This window comes from Portunus trituberculatus, chromosome 44 (assembly GCF_017591435.1).
Source record: "Portunus trituberculatus isolate SZX2019 chromosome 44, ASM1759143v1, whole genome shotgun sequence".
NCBI classification, from domain to species: Eukaryota; Metazoa; Arthropoda; class Malacostraca; order Decapoda; family Portunidae; genus Portunus; species Portunus trituberculatus.
The window spans coordinates 18,718,826-18,728,825 of record NC_059298.1 but is presented as its reverse complement, the minus strand read 5'-3'; positions in this window follow the sequence as shown (position 1 = coordinate 18,728,825).

Here is a 10,000-nt window from a genome sequence, read left to right as displayed (position 1 = left end):
TTTATTTTTTTTTCTTTCTTACTAGTATTCATAATTCGATATCACACATTATAAACTTAAATTTTAACTCTATTCATTTAGACATAATCCTTGGAATCAGTCAGTTGTTTCCCTCTTGTTTTCTTATTTAGTGTTCGCTAAGAATGAAGATGGTTTCTTCTTTTTAAACTCTTCTGTTTTTCGTTTTTTTTTTTTTCGGCTTGTGCAATCCAGGAAGTATCACGTGTGTTTAAACGTTTTTCCTTCATGATAAACCGCTAATTACCTGCAGTATACCTCAATATTCTGTAATTATTTTTTTCAAATATTGCAATCTTTTCTTGATCTTCATGAGCAACACGAAGTCTCATAATATAACTTTTGCACAATAATACCACCGATATCGTTTAAAATGACATGAGTTTTTCATCATCCGTGTTGAAAAAAAATCTGAAACTGGAATTAATTTTACTGACTTTTCATTAATAAACAATGAGCTTGTACATTATTAATTGTTAAAGGAAGACAATATTTACCCTTTATTTATTCTCCGGAATATCTGATAGAGGAAAATATAAATAAAAAGGTGAGGCAAAGCCTTGCAAAAACAATAATGGAAAGAAAACCTATTCATTTAACTTTCCGATACAATAAAATTGATAGTCATAAGTAGATCGGTCGCTTTAGAAAGTGTTTTTAGTAACCACGTAATAATACGAAAGAAAAAAAAATTTCACTTACGATGCACGGAACTCTACAGGAAGTGTAAAGTTATCATATTCTTTTTGTATCTGTGTTTGTACATTTGTTGGGTCTGAGTGACTGGGCACATGAATACAGTGAATGCTGCACACACTCAGGAAAACACCCACTGACATACCCACACAAGCAGATATCCACCGTACACACACCCACCCTACACTCACCGTACACACACACACACACACACACACACACACACACACACACGCTCCGGTAGCTCAGTGGTTAGAACGCTGGCTTCACAAGCCAGAGGACCGGGGTTCGATTCCCCGGCCGGGTGGAGATATTTGGGTGTGTCTCCTTTCACGTGTAGCCCCTGTTCACCTAGCAGTGAGTAGGTACGGGATGTAAATCGAGGATTAGTGACCTTGTTGTCCCGGTGTGTGGTGTGTGCTTGGTCTCAGGCCTATCCGAAGATCGGAAATAATGAGCTCTGAGCTCGTTCCGTAGGGTAACGTCTGGCTGTCTCGTCAAAGACTGCAGTAGATCAAACAGTGAACAGTGAACACACACACACACACACACACACACACACACACACACACACAATTAACAGCGTTGTCTCGTTAACATATTATGGAACTAAATGACTCTTGGTTCAGCTCATTGTCCTCTGAACCAAAATATTAAATTATTGACATGAATTGTTTCACCAATTATCATTATTGTTATTATTATTATTATTATTATTATTATTATTATTATTATTATTATTATCGTTATTATTATTATTATTATTATTATTATTATTATTATTATTATTATTGTAATAGTAGTAGTAGCAGTTGTAGTAGTAGTAGTAATAGTAGTAGTAGTAGTAGTAGTAGTAGTAGTAGTAGTAGTAGTAGTAGTAGTAGTAGTAGTAGTAGTAGTAGTAGTAGTAGTAATAGTAGTAAGTAGTTATTTTTTGTTGTTGCTGTTGTGGTGGTGGTGGAGTTTGTGGTGGAGGTGGTGGTACTATCATCATCATCACCCTCCTCCTAATTATGATATTGCCTCTATGCATTCCTAAAGCTGTCATCGTATCCATGCTCAGTCCTCTGGTGTCTTTTAAGTGTTGCGTTTAGTTATTTTCTTTCCATTATGACAAAGCAAAGTCTTTAATGTATAAAAATGTCGAGAGTAGTATAAGAAAAGAATTAAGCACTTATTTAATTTAAAGCCATCAAAATCCAAATATTTAACCTTAAGATATAATCTTGTAGATATAAGTTTACTGGTCTGTATCGTAATAAACCTGCACGAGAGATAAAATCGAACTTCATTCTAATATTTTTCAGAATATCTTTTCATACATTCATAATATCTGGTATTGAGTGAAGTTCAGTATGTGACCATCTGCGCTCTTGGAATAGTGTGATTTTTTTTCCAAGTATTTAATGTGTCTACTTCAACAAACAAGTAACAGCAACAGTAATTACTAGATAGTCCTTTCTCGAACCGTTGAGAGCCTTAGTTACTATTATTTTTGTTCTATGTTCGCCTCTTACAGGACCTCCATCCTGTACCACTGCTATGTTCTTCTCATACGTTTGTTTCGCTTTGATATTGCTTGCACCTCTCTATCGTGTCATATTTTCTAATCAAACATGATATTAACTTCCTTTATTCATTCCCTGCCGTGAGCATCTTTCTCTCTTTGTCTCTTATACTGTTTATCTCACCTTCCGTCCTCCCTTCACATCTCGTCTCACTTCGTCCCGCCTTCCGTCTGCCCGCCCCTCCATCCCTCCCTTGCTGAAGCAGGTCAGCGTTGCTTTAGATTGCGATGCACTTCTGCCTGTTTCTTTTCCGGTTGTAGTGTCCAACAAACATTTTTGGTCCATAATCGTGAATATTTTGGTTCCTCCTCCGGTCATTATGCTTTACACTAGGCACAATTTGCATATTAATGAAAGCTCAAAACTAATTCTTGTTCTCATATTCGTAATGACTTTCTCGGTATAATCTATTCAAATGACACATAGATGTCGTTCTAATGAAAAGAAAATTGGGACATGCACTCCATTGCTCCCTCCCTTGGCTAGGCGCCCAGTTCCTCCCCGCTCCCTCCTCCCGCTCTCAGAAAAGCTAATTTGTTCAGATGAGTGTACGAACTGCATAACTTATTAGAGCGGCGCAGGAAAAGAGAAAGGAGGCGTCGGTGCGCTTAACACACGGTAAATAACGAAAGGGAGTGGTTTTTCCCCGGGCGGGGTGGCGATTGTCTTAGGGCTGCTGAAGGCGAAGCAGGGCGGCGCGGCTTTTAAATATGCAGGGCGTTGGTAAATGTGTCAGAGGGCATAGGTATGACTATGACGTCTTGGTGGTAAGGCAGAGGAATTTGAGACGTGAATGATGTATGCCGGCATGACTTGGTGTATGATATTAACTGACTGACTTTTCTAATGTAGTAAAAAAAATGTTTCATGTGAAGAATTTGCAATTTGTTTGTGTGTGTGTGTGTGTCTGTGTGCGTGTGTGTGTGTGTGTGTGTGTGTGTGTGTGTGTGTGTGTGTGTGTGTGTGTGTGTGTGTGTGTGTGTGTGTGTGTGTGTGTGTGTGTGTGTGTGTGTGTGTGTGTGTGTGTGTGTGTGTGTGTGTGTGTGTGTGTGTGTGTGTGTGTGTGTGTGTGTGTGTGTGTGTGTGTGTGTGTTCTAGGTGGGTAAGTGGGTATCTGTGCATAGTGCCGGTCTCTCATTCGGTGAAACAAACATATTCTCACATAGACTAGCGCGCGAGTACGGCAGAGTTACTAGAGTGTGCACGAGCATGCCGTGAATATGAGTAAGCACAATACATTCGAGATTCGCCTTTGCGACAAGATTTATATATAACCCGTCGTGCACGAGTGTCGCTAACGCGGGAACATTGTCCAATCATTGGCAACATGGGCATAATAATTTTGTTTCACCGGCAATAATGAAACCACTGCCACCAAAACCGACAACAGAAGCATCAGCCACGCCAAGGCCGAAATAGCAATGAGAAGGTTCTGATGCGGCGAGAACTCGCGGGAGCAAACTATTGCAAGAAAGAGAAAACACAGGTCGGGTTGGATGTGTATGAGAAGGACAGAGAGTAACACTGATCATACAGGACGCAAATTACTTGGGGAGAAAGAAAATGTTTTAGATACAGTTACAATCTCTCATACCGTCGTTGTGATGCGGCAACAAGCATTTCAAGACAGCTACTCAAGCCTCTCCCTCTGTTTATTGCCAGAACGGAGGGATATGCTACAGATCCTCCTTAGGTATGAGTGTGTGTGTGTGTGTGTGTGTGTGTGTGTGTGTGTAATGTGGAAAGAAAAGCATATCAACATCGTAGCTTAGGAAATCCAGTAATTAATATTTCTTGTATCTATAATGATGATAATGAAGATGATGATGACGACTACGATGACAATGATGATAATGATGATACTGCTACTACTACTACTACTACTACTACTACTACTAATGATAATAATAATAATAATAATAATAATAATAATAATAATAATGATAATGATAATAAATTTTCTTATTGTTATTATTATTATTATTAATATTATTATTATTATTATTATTATTATTATTATTATTATTGTTATTATTATTATTATTATTATTATTATTATTATTATTATTATTATTATTATTATTATTATCATTAGTAGTAGTAGTAGTAGTAGTAGTATTGTATGATAAGAATGATAGTTTTATTATTGTTATCTTTATCATTGTTATCATTATTGATATTACTATGAATCTTCTTCTTCTTCTTCTTATTATTATTATTATTATTATGATTATTATTGTTATTATTATTGTTATTATTATTATTATTATTATTATTATTATTATTATTGTTATTGTTATTATTATCATTATTATTATTACCGTTATTATCATTATTATTATTAATTCTATTATTATTGTTTTCATTATTATTTTTTTTTGTTACTGTTATTGTTATTATTATCAACATCATCATCATCATCATCATCATCATTTTTATCATTATCACAACTACTGTTGTCATTGCCATTGTTATCAAGACAATGACATGGATTATGGTTGTGATATTATTAGCAATTCCTAAATTTGAAATTTTTCCTGTTCTTCTCTCATGCAGTCTTGGTGTTGCATATTCCGATATCTTGTCTTAATTTCTGACACTCCTCTCTATAAATAAAAGATAAGGCATAAATTTTCTATGAATTTATATTTTTACCGTGTTTTCCGAAGAGGATGCCGATGTTGATGTCTGTCTCTTTCGTCACAGTCACTTCCTCTCTTTTTTTGGATGCGCTCCCACCCAGCATCACATGACACGTGACCGACGTAGGTCATGTGCCTTTAGTTTTTGTCTTGTCTTAGAAAATTGCGAGTGCTTGCAATTTACCTTCATCATATATAGAAACTAGGATGACACCTGGAACAAAAGTGAGTGAGGACAGTGAGTGGGAGGACGCGTCAATAGAAGGTGAAGGGCAAATAGAAATATGAAAAAAAGACATATATCTCATTGTTCATGACATGAATTATTTTTTTGTCAAACATGGATATTTCATGATCTTTAGTATGGATAAACAAAACATTTGATTAAACTTTCTTGTTGATATTTTTGTTACATTATTTGTTTTTAATATTAACAAGGAATGACACTCCTAAAGATAAGTTATTTAAATTTTCGAGATAAAAAGGTGTATTTGTATTTAATACCAACAAAATTTGATATTAAGTGTAATATCTGTTTGAGGTTTCAGTGATGAAAAGTCTTGAGTTTTAATGCGGAAAATACTGGTGAGAATAACATGTTATTGAAATTCATATAGTGAAAAAAAAATCTTTGTTCTCCTGATTATAAATGAAAACTAGTGGATGGTGAAATTTTACTTACGTGTTTAATATGAAGCAAGTAGACATTTTAACAGTATCTTTACGTATAATAAGTAAAAGGTCAAATGAATTGGGTTCAATCTCGAAAATAAAAATCAAATTTAAAAACATTTGATTCTTTTATTCTGGAATGTAAGGTGCAATCAATACTGAGTCAACACAGAACTATGCAAACAATTAAGCAAATTTACGGATAGAGATTATAAATTAATATATGCCCTCATGATCTATACTAGGAGTCGCATATAGTTTTTTTTTTTTTTTTTTGTCTTCATAAAAGTACATCTTATAAGCCACTTAATCTGCAGAATGACGTTTAGAAACACTGAGCATGAAACAAGGAAACCTCTTCTCTGACCGTTAGCAAGATCGAGAGTGAGAAAAATGCGATTACTCACCGCTGGGCCTTCCTGTCAACACGAAAAGGAACTCATGCCCTAAAACACTCCTCATATATTGCTAACAACTCACTTGAGAACAAAAACATAATACTTGACTCTTGATGAAATGTTATACCCTTGAAGAAAAAAAAAATACTTATATCTATTATTTCCTTTTATGAGGCATAAGGTCAAAGTCAAAGTCATTAAAATCAATATGTCTTTCTAACTGCAAGTTGTATTCTTACCACTTGCGCAGGAGGGCGAGGCGGTGACGGTGACTAGGTGATGGTGAAGAAAGTGGCGGCACCGTTCTGGCAGCAGTGGGTCTGGGATACTGTAGTCGCCGGCAGAAAGAGAAAGAGAAAGCGACGAGAGAGAGAGAGAGAGAGAGAGAGAGAGAGAGAGAGAGAGAGAGAGAGAGAGAGAGAGAAAGTCCCCCTGCATTGGTCATATTGCTTCGGCGTTGAATTGGAGGGGGTGATTTTTTAGGGCAGAATCGAAGACCTTTTTTTTTTCTACCGTGGGGGAAGGCGCTTGTGTTTTGCAATATCGTTGATGCATTGTTTTTGTCCCCCGGTTCGTTAGTGCCTTTGTGAGGGGGGGGGAGAGTTTGTATTGCAGATGTTTGGTAATGGTGCCTCCGGTGCTGGTGATCTAAAGTAGCACTGTGACCCCCTCTGTATGCTGCCTCTGCTGGTGCTGCATGGTAGTGGTGGTAGTGGTGGTGTGTGGTGATAGGTAGTGATGATGGTGGCGGTGCTGGTGCTGCTGTATCCACCACTCTCTGACGCTTTTTGGTCCCTGTCGCTTTGAACAGTAAAAGTCGTGAGATTTAAGGCCACTAAAGTCAACCTTAAACACATTTGAGGATTCATTCGCAGTTTTGTGTTAGGGGGAACGAGTTTTTTCCCGTTATCATTTTACAGAGGCAACTGTGTGTGCGTTCGCTGATCACATGTTTAATCTACAAGAACGTAGAATATGAAATGAAACCACTGTAGCCTGAAATTTTCTTAAGTCAAATTTTGCAACTACGCAAACCCTAAAGTGTCAAACAACCTGAAATATTTAAAGTTATCAATCTCTCAACTGTCTGATTAGATTTTGTATAATCATGTATTTACTTCTTGAATTTAGTAATGAATTTGTGCGTTGCTATGTTCAGATATAGTATTAGAACATGAACATAAAAACGAATTTTTTGTTTACTTCCATAACCACAGAAGGGAAAGAAAGCTACGAGGCAAGGAAGAAAATGAAACAAAGAGGAAAAGGTAGGAATGCGAGATGGAAGGAAGAAAGATTGTACGTAGAGGAAGGAAAGGGGAGAAAGAAAAAAAATGGAAAAGGGAAACAGTAAGTAAAAACGGTGCATGAGAGAAGAAGGAGAGGAGGGAAATAGGGAGATACGGAGGTACAAACGTAAGAATACCTATGTAGTACTAACTAAAGTAAAGTAATTTAGCACCACAGCAGCTAAGGCAACATCTGAAAAGTAAACCTTCCTCTTCCCTTTTGCTCCCTCATCACATCATAGAAAAGAAATGGGAATATAAAAAATTGAAATGCACCTAAATTGGACCCTGCCCACCCCGCCGAGAATTAGGAAAATAATGAAAAAAAGGACAGAAAAGGTACACTGAATACCTGTAAAAATTGCCATCAGTCTGTTTATTGGCCCACCGAGTAGTGAGTGCACGACGGGAATCAAAGGATGAATAACCAGACTTACTCACAAATATTAAAATGCAGAATGGAATTATGAATGCGAAAACTTGTGCATGTCCGCCTGATAAGATTCCATTCAGAGTTTTAACGCTTACAAATTATTAGGTTCCATTAGTATAAATCCTATTGTAACTAGTAAAATACTTCCAGACATAGTAAACTGTGTGTCAATTGATCAAAACTATCTACGCATTTAGTAAAGAATTTTCACTCAACTTCATAGCATTTATAACTAGTAAGAGTGGCGATATAAATGTAGAATATTGTTTATAGACCATATGAAAACGTCTGGCCATGTAGCAACACCTGTATTAAATATAATAGGAATATATACACGTTGAGAAGTAGGGTAGATGGTTTACCAAAAAATCTTGCTTACAAATGGCTATTCTGTTAAATATCTGGAAAAGAGAACACTTTTGCATATTTTCAATATGTCGATTGAATTAGTTAGTGTATGTTGGTTGAGAAATTGCACTATTGTATTCAGCAATGACATTAAAAATTCCTTTTTTAAAAGTATCTCTATTAGAAAAATTTTCACAAGTGTAGAAAATTCTTTCTTTATTATTATATAGACATGCAAGTGTTCTCCATTACATATATGACGAAACAATGCTTACTTACGAAGGTCAGATGAAATTTACATGTAGTAATGAATTGTGTGTGCATGTGTGTGTGTGTGTGTGTGTGTGTGTGTGTGTGTGTAATTCACTGTTTGATCTGCTGCAGTCTCTGACGAGACAGCCAGACGTTACCCTACGAAACGAGCTCAGAGCTCATTGTTTCCGATCTTCGGATAGGCCTGAGACCAGGCACACACCACACACCGGGACAACAAGGTCACAGCTCCTCGATTTACATCCCGTACCTACTCACTGCTAGGTGAACAGGGGCTACACGTGAAAGGAGACACACCTAAATATCTCCACCCGGCCGGGGAATCGAACCCCGGTCATCTGGCTTGTGAAGCCAGCGCTCTAACCACTGAGCTACCGGGCCGTGTGTGTGTGTGTGTGTGTGTGTGTGTGTGTGTGTGTGTTCTTCTAGTTTACCTATTTTTATAAACAGTGAAGCATTGAAAATGTACAGCTTCTAAAGTTTTTTTTTTTTTTCTCTTAGTACTTTACGACTTATCTTTTTGGTACTAAATAATCCATCCATCCATCCATTGTGATAGTCTTTTCTTTCTTTACCAACTATCTACACACACACACACACACACACACACACACACACACACACACACACACACACACACACACACACACACACACACACACACACACACACACACACACACACACACACACACACACACACGTAGAGGGCTAGAGCAAACAAGCATGTTATTGTGCGTACTGTGAGAGTTATTTTCCATATGTTCGGGTGTGCCTTTACAGTTCTTGGCGCCGCGGGTGGTGGAAGTGATCGAACTGTTTAAGCTGCCTTGATCTCTGTGTTCTCTGCCACCCTGAAGTGTTGGTACCTCCGTCTCCCGCTGCTCGACTCCTTATACTGCTGCGTTTTACAAGTACGATTTTTGCACTCGATTGTTTTTATGTTCTTTTCATTTCTTTTTTTCTTTACCTTCACTTTTTTTTTAAGATCTATGTTTTCTTTGTTTTTGTATTCGTTATTTTCTTTTCCTTTTCGCTGTTCTTTTCTAGATTTTTTTTTTTTCATCTTTGCCAGATGTTCTGTTTTAGCTTTATTCCCTCATATTATTTAAATGCCTTGTGTTTCTGCTTTTCTGAGTCCTTAGTCGATCAATACTGCAGTATGACATGAACGGCGGCATGTGTGCGTGGAGTGTCAATAATATGATTTCAAAAGACCATTAATATCATATATATATATATATATATATATATATATATATATATATATATATATATATATATATATATATATATATATATATATATATATATATGTGTGTGTGTGTGTGTGTGTGTTAGACTAATCTACGCCAATGTATTTTGTAACACCTTCTTTAAATCATTTGCTCGCCACATCCCATGAACAATTTATCGAGATAAAAATCAATCTGTAATACTTTCTTATTAGAGATTTGTTAAGGGCTATATTAAAAAGAATAGTAGTCAAAGTTATACTGTTATTGATGTACATATACAAATTTGGTCTCCTCTGTTCTGTGTTTACATGGATGTCCACACGCTATGATATCTTCAGTATCTCCCCGCCCTGCAAGACCTTATCGAATATTTACCAGGAAGTCGTGTTATTGTGGCGGTGCTGAATTCTCCGTCATCATAATCAA